This window comes from Mesoplodon mirus, assembly GCF_964341445.2.
Source record: "Mesoplodon mirus genome assembly, chromosome: 18".
Taxonomy (NCBI): domain Eukaryota; kingdom Metazoa; phylum Chordata; class Mammalia; order Artiodactyla; family Ziphiidae; genus Mesoplodon; species Mesoplodon mirus.
This window is the reverse complement of record NC_138994.1, coordinates 25,124,810-25,147,636: the sequence shown is the minus strand read 5'-3', so window position 1 is coordinate 25,147,636 and position 22,827 is coordinate 25,124,810. Positions and strand designations below refer to the sequence as shown.

General features: G+C 44.8%; 1 long non-coding RNA gene across 2 annotated transcripts in view; it reads right to left on the bottom strand.

Annotated features, from left to right (window-relative positions):
* The window catches only part of LOC309793592, a 33,880-nt gene extending 13,346 nt beyond the window's left edge, over positions 1 to 20,534 (bottom strand). The window contains exons 1-2 of one of the 2 annotated variants that reach the window (XR_014291933.1): positions 20,209 to 20,534; positions 12,883 to 12,954 (exon numbers count right to left, since the gene is read on the bottom strand). This is a non-coding gene — a long non-coding RNA (uncharacterized lncRNA). The remainder of the gene's footprint in view (positions 1 to 12,882; positions 12,955 to 20,208) is intronic. The other variant, XR_014291934.1, reaches the window with a different exon arrangement.
* Positions 20,535 to 22,827: the final 2,293 nt, after the last annotated feature.

The following is a 22,827-nucleotide window of genomic DNA, read 5'->3' as shown; positions in this document are numbered from 1 at the left end:
GAATCTCCCATTGGGAGGTCCAGTTGCTCCCATATCTTTGATTCTTAATGAATATGAATGTCAAAAGTTTCTAATGACTGAAAGGGCAAAGGATTGCAGGGCAATGGTCTGCTGTATGGTTGTTGTGTCAGGGACACACTCCAATGTTTAGAGGATTATTACCTCTCTTGGCAAGCTACAAGGCTGTGAGGGAGAGGCCTTTTTCTCAACCACAGGGATGTTGGTAGTTGAAACTTCTCAAAGGAATGTCTACACTGCCCAGGTAGCTGTTCAATTGCCCGGCAGCATGGTCAGCTCAGTAACTATACATGAGGGCCTGACAATGCCCAGGCTGGACTGAACTAGAGGACCACAGATGCCTGCCTGGATAGTGAGAGGTCAAGGGCTGTCCTACCTGAGACTTGATCATCTATTCATGCCCACTCAGATTGCACAAAGGATGCCTCCAGTTCCAGGAAGGCCCCACCAGCCCTTAAGAAGGCAGCATCTGGGAGCTGGCAGGTCACTGCACCCAGTCCTGTATAAATCCACACATGTCCACTGAGTGCCCTCCTGTCTGGGCTGTGCTGGAACCTGGGGCTGCCCAGGCAGAGTAGGGCCAGCATCACCCTTCCCAGGTGGGAGGGCAGAAGGAAACCATGCATGACTTCTGACACCCTCCCTAATCCTTGACAGAGGTTGAGGTGGATAAGAAACAGTCCGAGACAAGAACAGACATTTCATTCTTCTCTCAGAGCCCAGGACTGGGGAAAGGGAGGCCAGAAAAACAGTTATTGACCTCAGCTCCCTGACTCCTGTTTGACCCTGGGCAAGTCCTATCCATTCTGGAGGCTTCAGAGAGAAGAATAGGGGAGGGCAGTGAGGGTCAATTATGCTTAAACCTAACTCTAACCTTAACCCTATGAACCCTAACCTCTAAGCATAACCCCCTAACAACCCTAGCCCCAGACCCCTAGACCCTCGCCCCTGACCCCCAAACTCTAATCCCTGACCATGACATTTAACCACAACCCTCTACAATGACTCTCCAACAATGACCCATAACCCTAAACCGTGACCCCTGAACCCTCACACTGACTCAACCCCAGGCCTAAAGCCTGGTCTAGTGGGTACCGAGAAAGGACTCTATGAACTCTCAAATAAACCAAGGAATTAAATCTTCCTGACCACGAATTTAGCAATGGTTTCTTAGATTTGACAGTAAAGCATAAGAAATGAAAGAAAAAAGTAAATTGGATTTCCTCAAAATTACAAACCTTTGTGCATCAAAAGAGGCTATGCAGAAAGTAAAAAGACAGCCCACAGAATGGAAAAAAATATTATATTGGCACATTATATATCTGATAAGACTCTTTATCTAGAATATACCCAGGACTTTTACAACTCATCAACAAAAAGACAAACAATACAATTTTTGAAAGGGACAAATGACTTTCATGGACTGTTCTCCAGGCAAGACATACAAATGGTCAACAAGGACATGAAAAGATGTCAAACATCAGTAGTCATGATGAAAATGCAAATAAAAGCCACAATGTGATGCCCCTTCACACACACTAGAATAAATAAAAATAACAAATAATAAAAATAACAATAAAAATAAATTTTAAAATAAATAAATAAAAGTAACAAATGTTGGCAACAATGTAGAGACATTGGAACCCTTAAAAGTCACTTGTGGAGATGTACAATGGTGCAGTCTATGTGTACAAAACTTTAGCATTTATTCAAAAATATAAAATATAATTACCATGTGGTTCAACAACTCTACTCCTACATATATACCCAAACAATGGAAAACAAGTGTTCAGACAAAAACTTGTACACCAACTATTCATAGCAGCACTATTCACAATAGCCCAAGGTAGAAAAGATTAAATGTCCATCAGCAGGTAAATGGATAAGCAAAATAAGGAAGATCAATAAGCTGCATTATTCTGTCATATAAAGGAATAAAATAAAATTATACGGCTGCTGTGGAAAACAGTATGGTAGCTCCCCAAAAACGTAAACATGGAATTAATGTATGATCCCTTGATTCCACTCCAGGGTGTACACCCAAAATATTAGAAAGCAAGGACTGGAACAGACATTTGTACCCCATATTCATAGCAACATTATTCACAAGAGCCAAAAGGTGGAAGCAACACAACACATCCTTCAACAGATGAATGGGTAAGTACAGTGTAGTATATATGCAATGGAATATGATTCAACCTTTAAAACTAAGGTAATTCTCACACATGCAACAGTGTGGATGAACCTTGAAGTCATTATGCTAAGTGAAACAAGCCAGACACAAAAGGACAAACCTTCTATGATTCCACTAGTATGAGGTATCAAAGTAGAATAAGTAGAATAAGGTTGCCAGGGGTTGAGGTGAGTTAGTGTTTAATGACTACGGTTTCACATGGGGAAAATTAAAAAGCTCTGGAGATGGATGGTGAGGATATTTTTACAACAATGTGAATGTAGTTAATGCCACCGAACTGTGTACTTAAAAATGGTTTAAATGGGGCTTCCCTGGTGGCACAGTGGTTAAGAATCCGCCTGCCAATGCAGGGGACACGGGTTCAAGCGCTGGTCCTGGAAGATCCCACATGCCGTGGAGCTGCTAAGCCCGTGCGCCACAACTACTGAAGCCAGCGTGCCTAGAACCCTTGCTCTGCAACAAGAGAAGCCATCGCAATGAGAAGCTTGCACACCACAACGAAGAGTAGTAGCCCCTGCTCGCCCCAAGTAGAGAAAGCCCGCGCACAGCAATGAAGACCCAACACAGCCAAAAAATTAAAAATAAAATAAATTTTATTTAAATAAAGCTTTTAAAAATGGTTTAAATGGTAAATGTTATGTGTTTTTAATCACAATGAAAAAAATGAATGAAATAATGATCAATGTTACAATGCGGATAAACATTGAAAACATCCTAAGTGAAAGAAGCCGTACAGAAAAACCACCCAGATCATGCTCATCTTGTACACTTTAAATACAACAAGGTTTTTAAAGTGAGGAAAAGCCCCAGTGATGGTTCCAGGAAAAGAAAACTGTATTCGAATGGAAAATACATTTCCACAAAGCTGGGGCAGCTGGTAAAAGTTGAAGCGGGTCTGTGGATAGGATTATAATGTGGAAACCATAATTATTCCTCATTTTGGGGTTATGTGCTGGTTCCCTGGGAGAGTGGCCCTCCCACTCTCACAGGGTAAAACAAACGAGTATTCTGTGAATGTGGAAAACTTTATACTGCTATTTAAAGTTTTTTATACACTTGAAATTTACTAGAAAATAAAGTACTCATCAAAACAACCATGTCTCTCTCGCCTCGTCACAGCTTACCCTTCCCCCTCCCCATATCCTCAAGTCCACTCTCAAGAGAGAGGCTTGGACATATATACAGTACCAAACGTAAGGTAGATAGATAGTGGGAAGTGGCTGCATAGCACAGGGATATCAGCTCGGTGCTTGGTGACCGCCTGGAGGGGTGGGATGGGGAGGGTGGGAGGGAGGGAGACGCAAGAGGGAAGGGATGTGGGAGCAGATGTATATGTATGACTGATTCACTTTGTTATAAAGCAGAAACTAGTTAAAAACATGTTAAAAAAAAAAAAAAAACAACCATGTCATACCACACCAGAAATACAGACATCAAACTCTGTTATAGAGGCCAAGCCCTACCCAGATCCAGTTCACCCACAGTGGTGATGCTAATCACCCTTGTAGGAGTCCACATACTACAAGAGGCACCATGGGAAGATTATACTGGGAGCCACTATGTCTTGGGTGCTGTGGATGACCTGGATGTAGTTGAAACAGTGGGATTTCTGAATTCTAGTTTTCCACATCCAACCACCAAAAAACTATTACAACTAACAAATGAATTCAGTAAAGCTGCAAGATACCAAAAAAAAATCAATGCACAAAAATCATTTGTGATTCTATACACTGATAATGAACCATCAGAAAGAGAAATATTTTTTTAATTCCATTTACAATTGCATCCAAAAAGATAACTAGAAGTAAATTTAACCAAGAATGTGAAGGACCTGCACACTGAAAACTGGAAGACGCTGATAAAGGAAACTGAACAGATAAAAATAAATGGAAAGATACCCCGTGCTCATGGGTAAAAAGAATATTTTTAATCTTTTTATTTTTATTTTCTTTTTATTCTTTTTATATTTTCTTTTCATATAAATGCATATTTATATGCATTCTAAGGTGGGACTTCCCTGGCCGTCCAGGGGTTGGGACTCTGCGCTCCCGCTGCAGGGGGCGCAGGTTCCATCCCTGGTTGGGGAACTAAGATCCCGCATCCTGCATGCCACAGGGTGTAGCCCAAAGTTTTTTTAATTTTAAAATAATATGCAAGAAAATGGGAATAGGAACATACATATCGATAATTACCTTAAATGTAAATGGACTAAATGCTCCCACCAAAAGACACAGATTGGCTGAATGGATACAAAAACAAGACCCAAGACCCATATATATGCTGTCTACAAGAGATCCACTTCAGACCTAGAGACACATACAGACAGAAAGTAAGGGGATGGAAAAAGATATTCCATGCAAATGGAAACCAAAAGAAAGCTGGAGTAGCAATTCTCATATCAGACAAAATAGACTTTAAAATAAAGATTACTAGAAGAGACAAAGAAGGACACTACATAATGATCAAGGGATCAATCCAAGAAGAAGATATAACAATTGTAAATATTTATGCACCCAACATAGGAGCACCTCAATACATAAGGCAAATACTAACAGCCATAAAAGGGGAAATCGACAGTAACACATTCATAGTAGGGGACTTTAACACCCCACTTTCACCAATGGACAGATCATCCAAAATGAAAATAAATAAGGAAACACAAGCTTTAAATGATACATTAAACAAGATGGACTTAACTGATATTTATAGGACATTCCATCCAAAAACAACAGAATACACATTTTTCTCAAGTGCTCATGGAACATTCTCCAGGATAGATCATATCTAGGGTCACAAATCAAGCCTTGGTAAATTTAAGAAAATTGAAATTGTATCAAGTATCTTTTCTGACCATAGTGCTATGAGACTAGATATCAATTACAGGAAAAGATTTTTAAAAAATACAAACACATGGAGGCTAAACAATACACTACTTAATAATGAAGTGGTCACTGAAGAAATCAAAGAGGAAATAAAAAAATACCTAGAAACAAATGACAATGGACACACGACGACCCAAAACCTATGGGATGCAGCAAAAGCACTTCTAAGACAGAAGTTTATAGCAATACAATCCCACCTTAAGAAACAGGAAACATCTCAAATAAACAATCTAACCTTGCACCTAAAGCAATGAGAGAAAGAAGAACAAAAACACCCCAAAGTTAGCAGAAGGAAAGAAATCATAAAAATCAGATCAGAAATAAATGAAAAAGAAATGAAGGAAACGATAGCAAAGATCAATAAAACTAAAAGCTGGTTCTTTGAGAAGATAAACAAAATTGATAAACCATTAGCCAGACTCATCAAGAAAAAAAGGGAGAAGACTCAAATCAATGGAATTAGAAATGAAAAAGGAGAAGTAACAACTAACAGTGCAGAAATACAAAAGATCATAAGAGATTACTACAAGCAACTCTATGCCAATTAAATGGACAACCTGGAAAAAAAGGGCAAATTCTTAGGAATGCACAACCTGCCAAGACTGAATCAGGAAGAAATAGAAAATACGAACAGACCAATCACAAGCACTGAAATGGAAACTGTGATTAAAAATCTTCCAACAGACAAAAGCCCAGGACCAGATGGCTTCACAGGCGAATTCTATCAAACATTTAGAGAAGAGATAACACCTATCCTTCTCAAACTCTTCCACAATATAGCAGAGGGAGGAACACTGCCAAACTCATTCTACGAAGCCACCATCACCTTGATACCAAAACCAGACAAGGATGTCACAAAGAAAGAAAACTACAGGCCAATATCACTGATGAACATAGATGCAAAAATCCTCAACAAAATACTAGCAAACAGAATCCAACAGCGCATTAAAAGGATCATATACCATGATCAAGTGGGGTTTATTCCAGGAATGCAAGGATTCTTCAATATATGCAAATCAATCAACGTGATACACCATATTAACAAATTGAAGGAGAAAAACCATATGATCGTCTCAATAGATGCAGAGAAAGCTTTCGACAAAATTCAACACCCATTTATGATAAAAACCCTGCAGAAAGTAGGCATAGAGGGAACTTTCCTCAACATAATAAAGACCATATATGGCAAACCCACAGCCAACATTGTCCTCAATGGTGAAAAACTGAAACCATTTCCACTAAGATCAGGAACAAGACAAGGTTGCCCACTCTCACCACTCTTATTCAACATAGTTTTGGAAGTTTTAGCCACAGCAATCAGAGAAGAAAAGGAAATAAAAGGAATCCAGATCAGAAAAGAAGAAGTAAAGCTGTCACTGTTTGCAGATGACATGATACTATATATAGAGAATCCTAAAGATGCTACCAGAAAACTACTAGAGCTAATCAATAAATTTGGTAAAGTAGCAGGATACAAAATTAATGCACAGAAATCTCTGGCATTCCTGTACACTAATGATGAAGAATCTGAAAGTGAAATCAAGAAAACACTCCCATTTACCATTGCAACAAAAAGAATAAAATATCTAGGAATAAACCTACCTAAGGAGACAAAAGACCTGTATGCAGAAAATTATAAGACACTGATGAAAGAAATGAAAGATGATACAAATAGATGGAGAGATATACCATGTTCTTGGATTGGAAGAATCAACATTGTGAAAATGACTCTACTACCCAAAGCAACCTACAGATTCAATGCAATCCCTATCAAACTACCACTGGCATTTTTCACAGAACTAGAACAAAAGATTTCACAACTTGTATGGAAACACAAAAGACCCCAAATAGCCAAAGCAATCTTGAGAACGAAAAATGGAGCTGGAGGAATCAGGCTCCCTGACTTCAGACTATACTACAAAGCTACAGTAATCAAGACAGTATGGTACTGGAACAAAAACAGAAAGATAGATCAATGGAACAGGATAAAATGCCCAGAGATAAACCCACGCACATACAGTCACCTTATCTTTGATAAAGGAAGCAGGAATGTACAGTGGAGAAAGGACAGCCTCTTCAATAAGCAGTGCTGGGAAAACTGGACAGGGACATGTAAAAGTATGAGATTAGATCACTCCCTAACACCATACACAAAAATAAGCTCAAAATGGATTAAAGACCTAAATGTAAGGCCAGACACTATCAAACTCTTAGAGGAAAACATAGGCAGAACACTCTATGACATAAATCACAGCAAGATCCTTTTTGACCCACCTCCTAGAGAAATGGAAATAAAAACAAAGATAAACAAATGGGACCTAATGAAACTTCAAAGCTTTTGCACAGCAAAGGAAACCATAAACAAGACCAAAAGACAGCCCTCAGAATGGGAGAAAATATTTGCAAATGAAGCAACTGACAAAGGATTAATCTCCAAAATTTATAAGCAGCTCATGCAGCTCAATAACAAAAAGACAAACAACCCAATCCAAAAATGGGCAGAAGACCTAAATAGACATTTCTCCACAGAAGATATACAGACTGCCAACAAACACATGAAAGAATGCTCAACATCTTTAATCATTAGAGAAATGCAAATCAAAACTACAATGAGATATCATCTCACACCAGAGTGGCCATCATCAAAAAATCTAGAAACAATAAATGCTGGAGAGGGTGTGGAAAAAAGGGAACACTCTTACACTGGTGGTGGGAATGTGAATTGGTACAGCCACTATGGAGAACAGTATGGAGGTTCCCTAAAAAACTACAAATAGAACTACCATATGACCCAGCAATCCCACTACTGGGCATATACCCTGAGAAAACCATAATTCAAAAAGAGTCATGTACCAAAATGTTCATAGCAGCCCTATTTACAAGAGCCCGGAGATGTAAACAACCTAAGTGTCCATCATCGGATGAATGGATAAAGAAGATATGGCACATACATACAATGGAATGTTACTCAGCCATAAAAAGAAATGAAATTGAGCTATTTGTAATGAGCTGGATAGACCCAGAGTCTGTCATACAGAGTGAAGTAAGTCAGAAAGAGAAAGACAAATACCGTATGCTAACACATATATATGGAATTTAAAGAAAAAAAAATGTCATGAAGAACCTAGGGGTAAAACAGGAATAAAGGACACAGACCTACTTGAGAATGGACTTGAGGATATGGGGAGGGGGAAGGGTAAGCTGTGACAAAGCGAAAGAGAGGCATGGACATATATACACTACCAAACGTGGGGTAGATAGATAGTGGGAAGCAGCCGCAGAGCAAAGGGAGATCAGCTCGGTGCTTTGTGACCGCCTGGAGGGGTGGGATGGGGAGGGTGGGAGGGAGACACAAGAGGGAGGGGATATGGGAACATATGTATATGTATAATTGATTCATTTTGTTATAAAGCAGAAACTAACACACCATTGTTAAGCAATTATACTCCAATAAAGATGTAAAAAAATGCATTCTAGCCAAATTAATGTACACATTCAATGCAATCCCTACCAAAAGTCCAATGACATCCTCCATAAAAACAGAACAAACAATCTTAAGACGTGTGTGGAACCACAATGGACACAGAAGAGCCAAAGCGACCCTGAGGAAGGAGAACGGGCGGAGACATCTCGCTCCCTGACTTCACACTTCATTATGAAGCTGCAGTCCCAAAAAAGTGTGGAATTGGCACAAAAACAGGCACACGGACCAGAGGAACAGAGCAGAGAGCCCAGGAATCAACCTACAGGTATGTGATCAGTTGATTCACAAGAAAGGAGCCAAGAACATACACCAGGGAAAGGTCAGTCCCCTCAATGAACGGTGCTGGGAAAACCAGAGGCCACAGGCCAAAGAACAACGCTGCACTCTGTCTACACCACACACAAAAGGGGCCAAAATCCCAGTTTTCCACATCAAGCCCTTCCTCTCCTGGGTCCTCTGAAGACAGACACCCTCAGCGGTCAGCCACGCACAGAAACCTTCTCCCCACTTTTCCTCACCTTCTCCCTCAGCGGCATCACCTCCCGGCAGGTCCTGAGGAGACCAGGCTCCTGTCAGCATGAACTGGACCCCCCAGTGTCCCAAAGCTGAAGCCCCAGCAGGTCCTGAGGAGACCCGGCTTCCGTTAGTGTGGACTCAACCCCGGGTTGTCCCGAAGCCCGGCTGTCAGCATGGACTCGGCCCCGCGTGTCGCAGAAGCCAAAGCCCCAGCGGGTCCTGAGGAGGCAGGGCTCCCGTCAGCTCCGCGCCGCCGCGCCAAGTCTGCAGGCAGAATGCGCCTTCCCACGGAGGCTCAGGGAGGCGGGCTCGCGTTCCCTGACAGCCAATGGGAACGTGCAGACCAAGCCACCTCCCAGTTCAGTGGAGGCCCCGCCCCCTGAAGGCACTTCCCGCTGCATCCACTAAACTGTGGAAATGCAAACTGAAATACAGTCAAGTATCCTATGACTTCTCCAAAATAGTTAAGAAACAATTAACTGGAAACTGTATGAAATGAAATGACTAGACACAAACTTTAAAACTTACACCAAACTCACTCAACTTTATTAACAGACATTGAAAATGTGAAACTATCAAAATTACAGAGATAAACACAGAAATACATGACCTTGGGTTTAGTCTCTCGATCACGAGCTTTGAGTTTTAACACATAAAACAAAAAGCCAATCCACAAAAAAGTAATATTATGGACTTTATCAAATTAAAGATTTCTACTCTCAAAGACATTATTCAGAAAATCAACAGACAAGACACAAACTGGGAGAAAAATATTTGCAAAACTTGTATCTGATAAAGGATCTGGACTCAGAATAGACAAAGACCTCTAAAACAACCCCATAAAAAAAATGGGTGAGGATCTGATCTTAACAGACACCCAGACAAAAAAGATATACAGATAGTAAAAATCATACAAAAACAAGCTCAACATCATATACCATTAGGGAATTACAAATTAAAATCATGAGATATCACCGCACACTTATTAGCACTGCTAAACTCCAAAAATATGACAATACCAATTGCTAGAGGGTGAGGAACAACAGGAACTCTCCCTCATTGCCAGTGGGATGCATGTACAGCCACTTTGTAAGACAATTTGGCAGTTTTTTCCAAAGCTAAACAAGTCTCACCTTGGGATCCAACAATTGTGCTTCCAGTATTTAGGCAACTGCTTTGAAAACCTATGTCCAAATGCAAACAAGGATGCAATTATGCACAGGAGCACTATTCATAATGGCTAAAAACTTGAAGAAATCAGCATATCCTTCAAGAGATGAATGTATAAGCATCCATGTCAAGGCAAGTAGCATATGCCACCCCAAAATATCTCTCTCTGGCATGAGGATTATTTCAGTCTGATTTTTTTAAAAAAGGGAATCTCAGAAAACTGAGTAGAGACTGCCCTTTTGTGAAGGACATTTACAATAGAGAAATCTCCATTTATAAGGGTATGTCCCACTTTGCACCAGAAATAGAAGGATAATGAAATCTCAAGTAACACTTATTAATGGAGATGTCCTGACTTAAATGTGCAAACAATCATACCCTTGCTTACTGTGCCTTGCACAATAACCTGACATAACTGGCCTTCCCCCCTTCCCCAACGTCTTTCTTCTGTTTTTAGCTGAAGACAGTATTTAAGGGGATCATTTCAGGGAGTGACTCAGTTTTCCTTGCTATCACCCCTGTATTCAGAAGGTATACGTATTATTAAATTTCTGTTTTTCTCCTGGTAATCTTGTCTTTTATTACAGGGGCGGGGGGTCCTCAACCAAGAACCTAGAAAAATAGAGGGGAAATTGTTTTTCCTCCCGTACACGTGCACTGGAATACTACTCAGCAGAAAGGAATGCACCATCAACCTATGGAAAGACATGGATATATCCTCAGTATATATTGCTAAGTGAAAGAATCCAGTCTGAGGAGGCTGCACACAGTATGACCCCATTGATGCCATTCCGGGAAAGGCAAAGCTACATAGATGATAAGCAGATCATGGGGTGGGGGGTTTGAAGTGTTCCACGTGATACTCTAGGGTGGATACCTGTCACTATGCATTGTCTAAGCCCACAGATGTGCAGAGCCCAAGGGGCCAATCATAATCTATTCAAATTTAGTTATTTAGGATGTAGGCGTGTTGCAGGATGGAATACATAATGTGACAAGAGTCTAAATGTATTAGAAATATATGGAAATAACTCACTGTAGGGGATGGGGTAAAAGGTGCTGACCTAAGTTACCTTTGGAAATGAATGGAATCTGTAGACTAAAGGCAAAATGGACCATATATAAACAGTGGGCTTTATTTTATGAAGCTCTTTCCAGGGTGTAGTAGCTAACAATTCTGAAACCTCTGCACATGTAACCTGGAAAGGAGCAATGCACAGATAAATGGCAGATGGTGGGAGCCAGGCTCCTTGCTGTGGGGGTGGGAAGTTACAGATAAGCAAGGGGAGAGCCTCTGCCCTCGTAATCCTGGATCTGGGCTTCCTGGAAGGATGCTGACTGGCTGGGGGACACACACATCTTCACACTGGGAAGACCCTGCAGACACAGGAACTTCACGCCCCATCTTTCCACCCATATCTACTGGAAACACCCAGTCCTTTGTAATCAGTCACTTGCAGCTTTTAAGACATTCTCATCCCTAAGCAGATAAAGGAACATAAGGGTCTTGCTTACCCCTAAGCTGTCCCAGAATCCAGGCCCTGGGGGTAGAGCCAGGTTGGGGGCTCCTGGGCCTCTGACCAGCAGGTGAGAGGAAGGAGGAGGACCAGACCTGAGGACAGAGGTTCCCTGAAGTCTGTGAGCCCCGGTGCCCCGATGGGATTCATTCCCAGTGCGGACATGGGCGGGGCCTGCAGTGGTTCTGTGTTCGCCCTGGGCCTCTTTGATGAAGCCATGGCAGCACTGGGCCCAGATGTCTCCTGGCGGTGTCTCAAACTCTGACACAACGGTTTTACAATGGAACAAGAGAATGAAGGTCAGCCCCTGACGGCCACTCGTTTCTGCCTCTGAGTTGCTTCCACCAGGACCGCAGTCACCTGCACGTAGTCTGCTGTGACCTAACTGCCCCCATTGGCCTTTCCTCTCCCTCCCTGTGATGATTCTAGTGACATTTCTAGCCCAGACCCCTCTCTCAGGCCAGAAGCCTCTGTCCAGCCACTGCATCCCCATCTCCCTTGGGGACTAACAGGCCCCCTCAGAGGACTGGGATCCCGCAGCTCCCTACACCCAGGAGCAGCCCCACCTTCTCAGGTTGCTGAGCCCAGGCACTGGGTGTAACCGAGCAGGACCCTATGGGGCCTTCCCAGGACAGACCCCTCCCCCACATCCTCTGCTGTAGGTCCTCTCTGCAGTACCTGGATAACAGTATCTGATGCACACTTCCTGGGTTGTTTTACAGATGCTAAAACCACCACCAAGTGGAAGAAACTAACTACTTGATGATCATGAACAGGTAGCCCCAGAGATTCTGCTGCCTACGAATTTATAATGTTAACTGCCTGTTACCTCATCTTCAACCACAGAATTGTGCACCAGCTGATCACATACCCTGCGGCCCCCCTCCTTCACCTGGCCTTTAGAATTGCCTTGCTGAAATCCCTCAGGGAGTTCGGGGTTTCAGAGCACAAGCCACCTGGCCTCCTTGTATTGGCACTTTTACAATTAAAGCTGCACTTTTCTTCACCACAGCCGGTGTCAGTAGATTGGCTTTACTGCACTCGGGCAAGTGGACCCAAGTTTGGTTAGGTAACACTGGGGTCTCCAAGGCTCCCACTCACCTTGTGCCCCAGTGACTGTCATCTGCTCCTCCAGAGTCTTGTAGCAAAAATAGAAATGAAGTTTTCCCTCCCCTGAGAACAAGGAAAATAAAGGGAACAGTGAACAGGCTAGATAAGAAACATAACCTGGCCTGAAAGAGTTCATCAATTCTTATTTTATTTTGTCACTAATTTGTAGTAACTAGATTGGTACTTTACAAAGCTAACTTCACTCCCTGACACTATGTAATTTACATTCGGCACCCATCACCGCTGACTCTGTGTGAGTTACATCCCCTGCCTCTCACTCCCTAACCTTATTATGTCCAGCACTTACATTCTATACGCCCCTCATAACAAATCACCCCCTAGTTTTTCAGTTCAGAAACAAGTTCATCGGCCGATAAACCAGAGACAAACATACGCAATTACCAGACTGCTGGACCCCAATTACCAGGCAGCCTGACGCCAACTATGACTGTTTTGAAATAATGCAAAGGAAAGGAGGAATGCAAGACCTTCACTACTTTGATCCTTATCCTATACACCTGACTTCGAGAGCCCCACATATAGAATCTTCCCTGGGGCTTCCCTGGTGGCGCAGTGGTTGGGAGTCCGCCTGCCAATGCAGGGGACACGGGTTCGTGCCCCGGTCCGGGAAGATCCCACATGCCGCGGAGTGGCTGGGCCCGTGAGCCATGGCTGCTGAGCCTGCGCGTCCGGAGCCTGTGCTCCGCGGCGGGAGAGGCCACAACGGTGAGAGGCCCGCGTATCGCAAAAAAAAATAAAAAATCTTCCCTGATTCTCAAGGAGGTATGCCCAGTTCTTGAGGCGCTAGCTGGCTGTGTCTTCCCTGCTGCCTGGCAGAAAAATAAAGCCATCTCTCTTTTCCTCCAAAATCCCTGTCTCCATATTTCTGTTTGGCCTCGGTGCACAGGGAAGCCGATACTTCGACAATAGTCTGTGGCCAGCTCCCACACTAATTCACCTCTACGCCCACAGCCCTGGCCCAAGCCCGATCTTGTGCCTGGTTCCTCCATCAGGCCTGACAAAGCTCCCTGCCGGCACGGTGCATTTCATATCCCACCCCAATGTGGTCTTTCTGAAGCACAAACGAGACTGACTCTCTCCCACCTGTAATCCCCCAAAGTTTCCCCACTTTCGCTAGGGTATCTGCTGGGAGAGACATCTGCCAAGGCCTTGCGAGTCCCCGGCATCCCCACTAGGCTGCTGGCTCCTGGGTTCCCTGACAATGAGCACCTCGGCAGGCCAGGTGACACGGCAGGAAACCCCAGAACTGCTCACCTCAGGAGGGGACTGGCACTGCCACGGCCTGATCAAAGAGAGCAGAGAAGGGTTCCCCAGCTGGCACACAAACTCTGCATGAGTGGCCTCTCCTTGAGCCATTATATCACCTCGTGTGACTTGAGGGAAGGAAGGACCGAAGCACACTTGGTTCCTAAGGAGGATGGTATAGGCTCAGTCACGTCCCCCCAAATTCACAGGCTGAATCCCTAACCCACAGGACCCCAGGATGTGGCTGTATTTGGAGATGGGATTTTTAAAGAGGTGATCAAGGTAAAAATGAGGTCACTAGGGTGGATCCTAATCCAATAGGATTGATGTCCTACAAGAGGAGACTAGGACACAGATAGGCACAGGGGGAGACCATGTGAGGACCTGGGGAGAAGACGGCTGTCTAAGCACCAAGGAGAGAGGCCTGAGGAGAAGCCAACGTGCAGACACCTTGATCTCTGACAGCATCCAGGACTCGGAGATAGGTCTGTTATGCCCTGTCTGTGGTATTTGATACGGCAGCCCCGAGCAGACTCACACGCAGAGTAACTCAGGGCTCAGACTGGACAGAGCCCACTCTCCATCCGCCTGTATGGGAGTTACAGGATCCTCAGGAACTGAGGAGGGTGTCCCTGATGGGAGGCACAAGATAGAAGATGCTAGGCATTAACATGACTGCATTCATGTTAAACGTGCCTGAAATCCATTCACACGAGATGGTTTTGTCCTGTATGTACATCGGCACCTTCAGTCTGAACTGAAGATCTTTGGCTTCACCAGCTCCACTGAAAGCATTAGCTTCACCTGCTGTGGACTGTCTCCTATAGGATTTCCAGAACCACAAAGCATCGAAGCTTCACAGGCCCCAGAGTCTGTGCACTAGCGTCCAGGCGACCCTCACAGGAGAGCCGTGCAGCTGCCCATGAGAAACCATTTCCCTTTTTCCTGTTCACAGCTACCCTGCACCTCCCAGCCTTCCCACCCCTTACAGCTGGGGTGCAGTGCCTCGTGTTACCAAGGGGAAGGGGTGGAGGTGGTGAGGGCCTTGACCAGCCTGCATCCTAGGATGGAGGGCATGATGCCCACCTGGTCACCCCACCCTGCTGGTTGGAGCCCTCACCTGGAAGCAGGGAGGAGAAACAAGGGGGACAGAGCCTGGGCCCCGACACCCACCTGCCCTGGACTCTCACAAGAAGGGGACAGAGACATCTTGAGCTTCAGCCCAGTTTTGGGAGACACTTTGTTCCAGCAACAAACATTTGCCTTAAAAGCCAAGGTGCTTTACAAACACCTCCCCAGCTGTCACAGAAAGGCTTAATCTCATCACACTTTTTGCAAACCCCAGCTCAAGGTGAGACCACCTCTCAGGTGATGGTGCTTCAGAGCAGCCCCTTTAAAAGATCCCTGAAGTTCAGCTCTCCCAGCCCTGCCTTCAGTTTAAGGGAGAAGTTTCCTTGACAACCTTGACAAACCTGCTCAGTTTCCTTAACAACCAAGCTTCGCAATCTCCCAAACTCTTCTCCTTCAAACATTCCTACTCTAGGCTTGATGAGCCTAAAGTGACAGTGCTGTCATCATGTGCCAGAGAGCGATTCTTCCAAGCCCATAGTTATTGGTTACATGATGCTATCGATGATGAAATCCCAGAAGAGCCAGCTTTGCAACATAACCACTTCTGGGCTTGGCACTGGGTCCCTTTCCACGGACAGAGTGGAGTGGCTGTTTCCACGTGCCCCATGGTGGAAGAGCTCACCTAATGGTACCAGGCCTTGATCCTTTCCAGGTGATTCCAGGGTCCTCATTCTCCCCAGACCCTCACCCACATGGCTGCTGTCTGTGCCAGTCTATACGGGACCTTGGTAATCTCCTAAAATGAGGGTTATTTTATACACAGATAATGGGTTGAATGCTGGCCCCAAAAGATGTGTCCCCCCAGAACACGTGAACAGGACCATATCTGGGAAAAGGGTCTTTGTATATATAGTTAAGGATCTCAAGATGAGGTCATGTTGGGTTAGGGTGGCCCGCAATCCAATTGAGAGAGTCCTTATGAGAGACAAAACAGGAGAGACTCAGACACAGAGGAGAAGCCATGTGATGACGAAGGCAGAGATGGGAGGGATTCAGCCTCAAGACTGGGGACGCCTGGAGCCCCCAGAAGCTGGAAAAGGCAGGAAGAACCCTATCCTGGAGCCTCTGGAGGGACTTCCATCCTGCAACACCTTGATCTCAGATGTCTGGTCTCCAGGACTGGGGGAGGATGAATTCCTGTTGTTTTAAACCACCCAGCTTCTCATCAGTTTTTACAGAAGCCACAGAACAGTCACACAGACCCTACTCTGTAGGATCCTGGAAGTGCGGGTCTCACTAAAGGCAGATAGAGGCTGGATTACAGAACCCTTAGAGTCAGCACTGAGCCTCAGAAATCCTAAAGCAGTGGCTGGACACCAGAATGTTGAGGGGTCAATTCGGATGCCCATCCCCAAGGGTACCGGCTGCACACGGCCTCCCCAGGTTTTTTCGCCTGTACCTGTTAGGGGTAAGTATTTTCATTCTGATTCAGGACTTCTGATGTCACCATTCACGTTGCTAATTAAGAACCCACTAGTTACACAGATGAAAACCCTATCAGGATACTTGCTCCAGTGGTAAACAATTCTGAAGTTGGTCAGAGGTGGGGAATCATCTCCCATGCAGCCAGCAGCCCCCCTGCAAGGAGCATCCTCATTGCAAAGCTGAGGGACTGTGCCGAGGCGTCTGTGAGTAAACGTGAGCTGAGCCCCAGGCCAGCTGCTGCTGAACTGTTCCCACCCTTCCCAGGTAAAACACCTGAATGTGTGCAAAGACGAAAGCCTAGAGGAAGGGCCGTGGAGCCACACCAGCCACAGCACGCAGGCCGACTTGGTGCCTGCAGGCCAGCCAGGATGGTCCTGGCCCCGGGCGCTCTTCTGGAAGCTTTCCACTTCCCTGCCTGAGGTACCCCTCCTGTCCCGGCCCCCACTGCTTTTTTCCTTCCTCACCTCTGCCCGGGGAGAAATTCCAGCGGCAGGTATGGGTGACACATCCCCTTTCTTAGCAGGTGGCAGCCTGGCAACTCCCGCAGAAAGTCCAGCAGAGCCCCACGCACACCAGGCCACCCACAGAGCCGTGGGCCCTACTCCCTTCCACCAGCCCAGCCCCGAGACTGCTGACAGGGCAGAGAATATGGCATCAGGCACAGCTGCAGGTAATCTTGCTGCCTGGAGGGGTGTTTATATTGACCTCAACCCAGGCACACCTGGGGAGGGCTGGCCGGCAGGGTCAGGCTGCCCAGGTCAGCCAATCCTCGCCCCTCAGGGGCTCACAGTTGCAGAAAATGGGCCTTGCTGCACTGGCCAGGTCCAAGGAACAGGTGTGGCGTCCTGAGAGTCAGGATAGACGTGGGGCTGCAGCTCTGGCATGTTTTCTAATCATTTTAACTGGCCCATGAGTGGGAGACAATTTCAAAAAGACCCTCTCCTCACAAAAGGAATCCAGGAGTCAGGGAGAGGAGGGGTGGTGGGTGGAGACAGAGGCCTGGTGCCCCGGCTGCAGTGGGAGCCTCTGGAAGACCCGATGGAAGGAGGCCGCACAGAGTGACGCCCAGGGTCACAGGCCTGTCGGAGCTGCTGTGTGTTAGTTCAGGTCCTGCTCTGAGGTGCTCAGGGTCAGCTCTGACCGACAGGTGGGCTGGGGGTGCTTTGCAATGCAGGCTACGTGCACGGTTCCTGTGTGCCCAGCCCTGCCGGGTGCCTGCCCAGGGGAGCTCCGTATCCTGGGAGGGGCCTGAACACGAGAGCCCCGTGGGCTGCTGGGTAGCTGCACAGGTGAGCTCCATACCCTGGGAGGGGCCTGACCACGTGAGCCCTGCATCACCCTTCCCAGGAGGGAGGGTGTAGGGAAACCCTGCATGACCTCTGAGGCCCTAAGAACACTGGACTGAGGTTGAGTTCAATTGGAAACAGTGAGGGACCAGAGCAGACACTTCACTCATCTTCTATCAGGGCTCAGGGCTGGAGGAGCAGAAAACAACGGCCGAGCTCAGCCTTGACCCTAATCCCGACACTGATCCTCACCCTAGACTCTGATCCTGACCCTAAGCCCTGACCTAACCTTAGCCCTAACCCGTATCCTAAACCCGTACCTTACTGTAACCCATACTCTACCTATATCCTACCTGTACCCTAATTCTAGCCCATGTCCTAACACCCACTCTAACACAGGACCCTAACACCCTGAGACCAAAACCATAAACAAAGCAATAAACAAAACCACAACCATAACCAAAACCATAAACCATAAAATGTATTCATTAACCATATGCATAAATATGTCATAACTGTAAACGTAACCATAAGACGTAAACCATAACAGCAACCATAAACCATACACAGCCCCAGCCCTAATGCTAACCCTCCAAACCACTTACACCAAGCCAAATCTAATCAAATTATACAAATACATCATAAAAAAGAAAACTACCCCAGCATACCTTATAAAGATGAATGTAAAAATCTATCACAAAATAATAGCAACAGGAAACCAAAAGAACATTAAATGGATAATGCCATAACCAAGTATCTCTACACCAGAAATTTCAGGTTGTTCAACATATTAAAATTAAGCAATGTAATAAACCACAATAAAAGTGTGAATGATCATATCATTTAATGATCATATCATTTAATGCAGAAAAAGCTACAATCAAAAACCAGTGTTATTTCATGATACAAACACTCAAGGAAGCAGGAATAAAAGGAAATTTGTTCAGTATGGAAAAGAGTAGTACAAAAAGCCACAGCAAACATCATGCTCAATGTTAAAGACGGAAAGATTTACTCCTGAAATCAGGAACGAGGCCAATAAGCTGGTCTTCATCATTGTTACTCAATAGGATGCCGGAAGTCCTACCCAGAGTATTGAGGAAAGAAATAAGAGGCATCCATGTGTGAATGGAAAAATTCAAACTGTGTCTCTTCACAGAACACAGATCACATCATTTTATATATAAAACTACCTATAATGAACAAAAAATTATTTGAGCTAGTCAACTAATGCAGCAAAGTTATAGAACAAAATATCAATTCACAAAAATCTATCTTACATGTATACACGAGCAATAAATAACCAGAAAAAGCATTTATGATAACAATTTCACTGTAAATAATGTCAACGTCAATATTTAGGAATATATTTAGTCAAGATACAAGACTTGTTTTATGTGTGTAAATTTATATGTTTGAAATTACTGGAAAGTAAATTACTTTTCAAAACACCATGTCAATAGCATGTCCGAAAAGCAGAGAAAACATCAAGCTTCCATAGAGCAGCCAAGCCCTACCCAGATCCAGTTCACCCAAAGTCCACACGTCATTTAGAGGCACTGTGGGAAGGTTATATTAGGAGCCACTGTCCTCCGTGTTGTGGACGACCTAGATACAGTAGAAACGGTGGGATTTTGGAATTCCAATTTTCCACTTCGTTCCCTAAAAAAACTATTAGAACTAATAACTGAATTCGGTAAAGTTGCAAAATCAATGCACAGAAATCAGTTGCATTTCCAAACACTAATAATGAACCATCAGAAAGATGCTCCTAAGACGCGTGTGGAGCCACAAAGGACCCCGAAGAGCCAAGGCGACCCTGAGGAAGGAGAACGGGCCCGAGGCACCTCCCTCCCTGACTTCACACTACCTGGCGAAGCTACAGTCCCCAAAACAGTGCGGAACTGGCTCAAAACAGGCGCACAGACCAGAGGGACGGGACGGAACGCCCAGAATCCACCCCGCACGGCGGGGGGGCGTTAATTTACGACAAGGGGGCCAAGGACACAACGAGCGGAAGGGCAGCCCCACGGTAAACGGTGCTGGGAAGACTGCACACCCCATAACCCACGCGGCTCCACCGCGCACCAGCCTGACCAAAACCCCAGCTTTGCACACCAAGCCCTTCTGGGTCGCACGAAGACGGGCCCCCTCAGCCGTCAGTCGCCCCCAGGAAGCTTCTCCCCACTTTTCCTCACTGTCTCCTCACCTTTTCCGCCGGCGTTGCCGGCGTCCTCAGGAAACCCAGCTCCCGTCAGCGTGGACGCAGCCCCACTTTGTCCTGAAGCCGAAACCCCAGCGAGTCCTGAGAAGACCGAGCTCCTGTCAGCAAAGACGCTGAGCCCAGCGTCCCAGCCGCAGCCCCGGCGGTGCCCGAGGAGACACAACTCCCCTCAGCTGCGCTCAGAGCCGAGTCCGCGGGGAACGCGCATGCGCTGTGGGGGTCAGAGAGGCGGGCTCAGCGCCACCCTGTGGTCGGTGCGGGAAGTGGTCGGTTACTGGAGACAGCGCCGCCTGCTGGCGGAACTGCTGAATCTGTTAAACCGTGGAAATTCAAATTGAAATGGAGACAAATATCCCAAAAGTTTTCAGAAAACAGTTAGGGAACAATTAACTGAGAAAGGAGAAGAGGCTGGAGGCATCTCCCTACTGGACTTCACACACTGTTGAAAAGCTACAGTCGCCGAAACAGTGTGGAATTGGAACAAAAACAGGTGCAGGGACCAGAGGAACCAGACAGAGAGCCCAGAATTCAACACGCACGGATGGGGTCGGTTAATTTATGACAAAGGGACCAAGGACACACCGAGGGGAAGGACAGTCCCCACCCGTAAACAGTGCTGGGAAAACTGGACACCCCATAACTCCAACAAATTGGAAACCATTTGGAATGCAATGAACGAAGATGCAAACTTTACAACTTACACCAAATTCACTCAAAGTTATTCACAGACAAAATGTAAATACAAAACTATTCAAAATTATGGAAGCAAAAGTAGAAGACAATTGACAATGAGCTTGAGTTTGGTCATGTAGATCATGAGCTTTGGAGTTTTAACACACAACGCAAAAAGGCAATCTACAAAGAAAAACAAGGAATGCTGTGGACTTTATAAAATTAAAGATATCTACTCCATGAAAGACCTTACTCAGAAAAGCAAAAGACAAGTCACAAACTGGGAGAAAAATACTTACAAACACACATCTGATGAAGGATTTGTCTCAAAACATACGAAGAATGCTAACACAAACAACCCCATGAAAAATAGGGAAAGATCTGACTGGACACCTGGCCAAAGAAGATACACAGACAGTACACAGAACTATGCCCAGGACTAGGGGGCAGAAAAACAATGGTCCAGCTCAACTCCCTGAATAATGTGTGACCCTGGACTAGTCCTGTTCTTCCTGGAGGCATCAGAGAGATGGAGAGGGAAGAAGGGGAAGAGGGCCAGATATGCTGACACAGAACTCTAACCCTGACCACACTCCTCGCTTTCATTCAACATAATTAAATAAAAAGAAATAAGAGAAATCTGATGGCAGAGGAAAAAGTAAAACTGTCACTCTTTGTAGATGACATGACACTCTATGTAGAAAATGCTGAAGGCAACACCCAAAAGCAAATTGAACTCATCAGAAAGCACAGTGAGGTTGCAGGATACAAAATTAATCTACAGAAATTGGTTGCATTTCTAGACACTCACAACAAACTATCAGAATGAGAAATTAAGAAAACAATCCCATGGACAATGACATTAACAAAAATAAAATACCTATAAGTACATCTAAGCCAGGAAGTAAAAGACCTGTACTCAGAAAACTGGAAGACATTGATGAAAGAAAATGAAGATGACACAAACAAATGGAATGATATGCTGTGCTCATGGAATGAAAGAATTCGTATTGTTAAAATGCTTCCACACCACCAAGGCAGTTGAGAGATATGATGCCATTCCTCTCAAAATATCAGTGGATTTTCTCAGAACACTACAACAAAAAATTCTAAAATGTGTATGGAAACACAAAAGAACCTAAAGAGTCAATAAAATCTTAAGAAGAAGCACAAATTTGGACATATCATACTGTCTGATTTCAAACTATACTGCAAACCTAGAATCATCAAGACAGCATGGTATTGGCACAAACAAAATAAACATAGATACAAGGAACATAACTGAAAACACAGAAATAAACCCATGCTTATATGATCAATTCATCTATGGCAAAAGAGGTGAGAATATACAATGGGGAAAAGACAGCCTCTTCAATAAATGGTGTTGGGAAAAGTGGACAGCTACATGCACAAAAATCACCATTGGATTCCTTTCTCATACCATCTACAAAAACAACCTCAAAATAAATCCAGCACTGCAAATACTTCAATCCTGAAGCCATAAAACTCCTATTAGAAAACATAGGAAGTACACTCTTTGACATCAATCTTAGCAATATTTTTTTGGATTGGTCTCCTCAAGCAAGGGAAACAAAAGCAAACTAAACCAAAAGGACTCTATCCAACCGAAAGTGTTTTCAACAGCAAAGCCAACCATGCACAAAACCAAAAGAAAGCATACTGAATGTGAAAAAATATTTGCAAATAGTGTATCTGATAAGGGGTTCATATCAAAAACAGACCAAGAACTCACATAACTCAACTTCCCAAAAAACCCCTAACCCTAACCCTAACCCTAACCTGTATAATTCTTCCTTTTAGGGGGAAACATTGTAGAAGGCAGACCAAGTTGCTGTTAGCAACAGGTTCTTGTCCTTTACCCGCAGTATTGAGTTTCTGGGGAGATTCAAACTGATCCTTGACTCTGAGTGT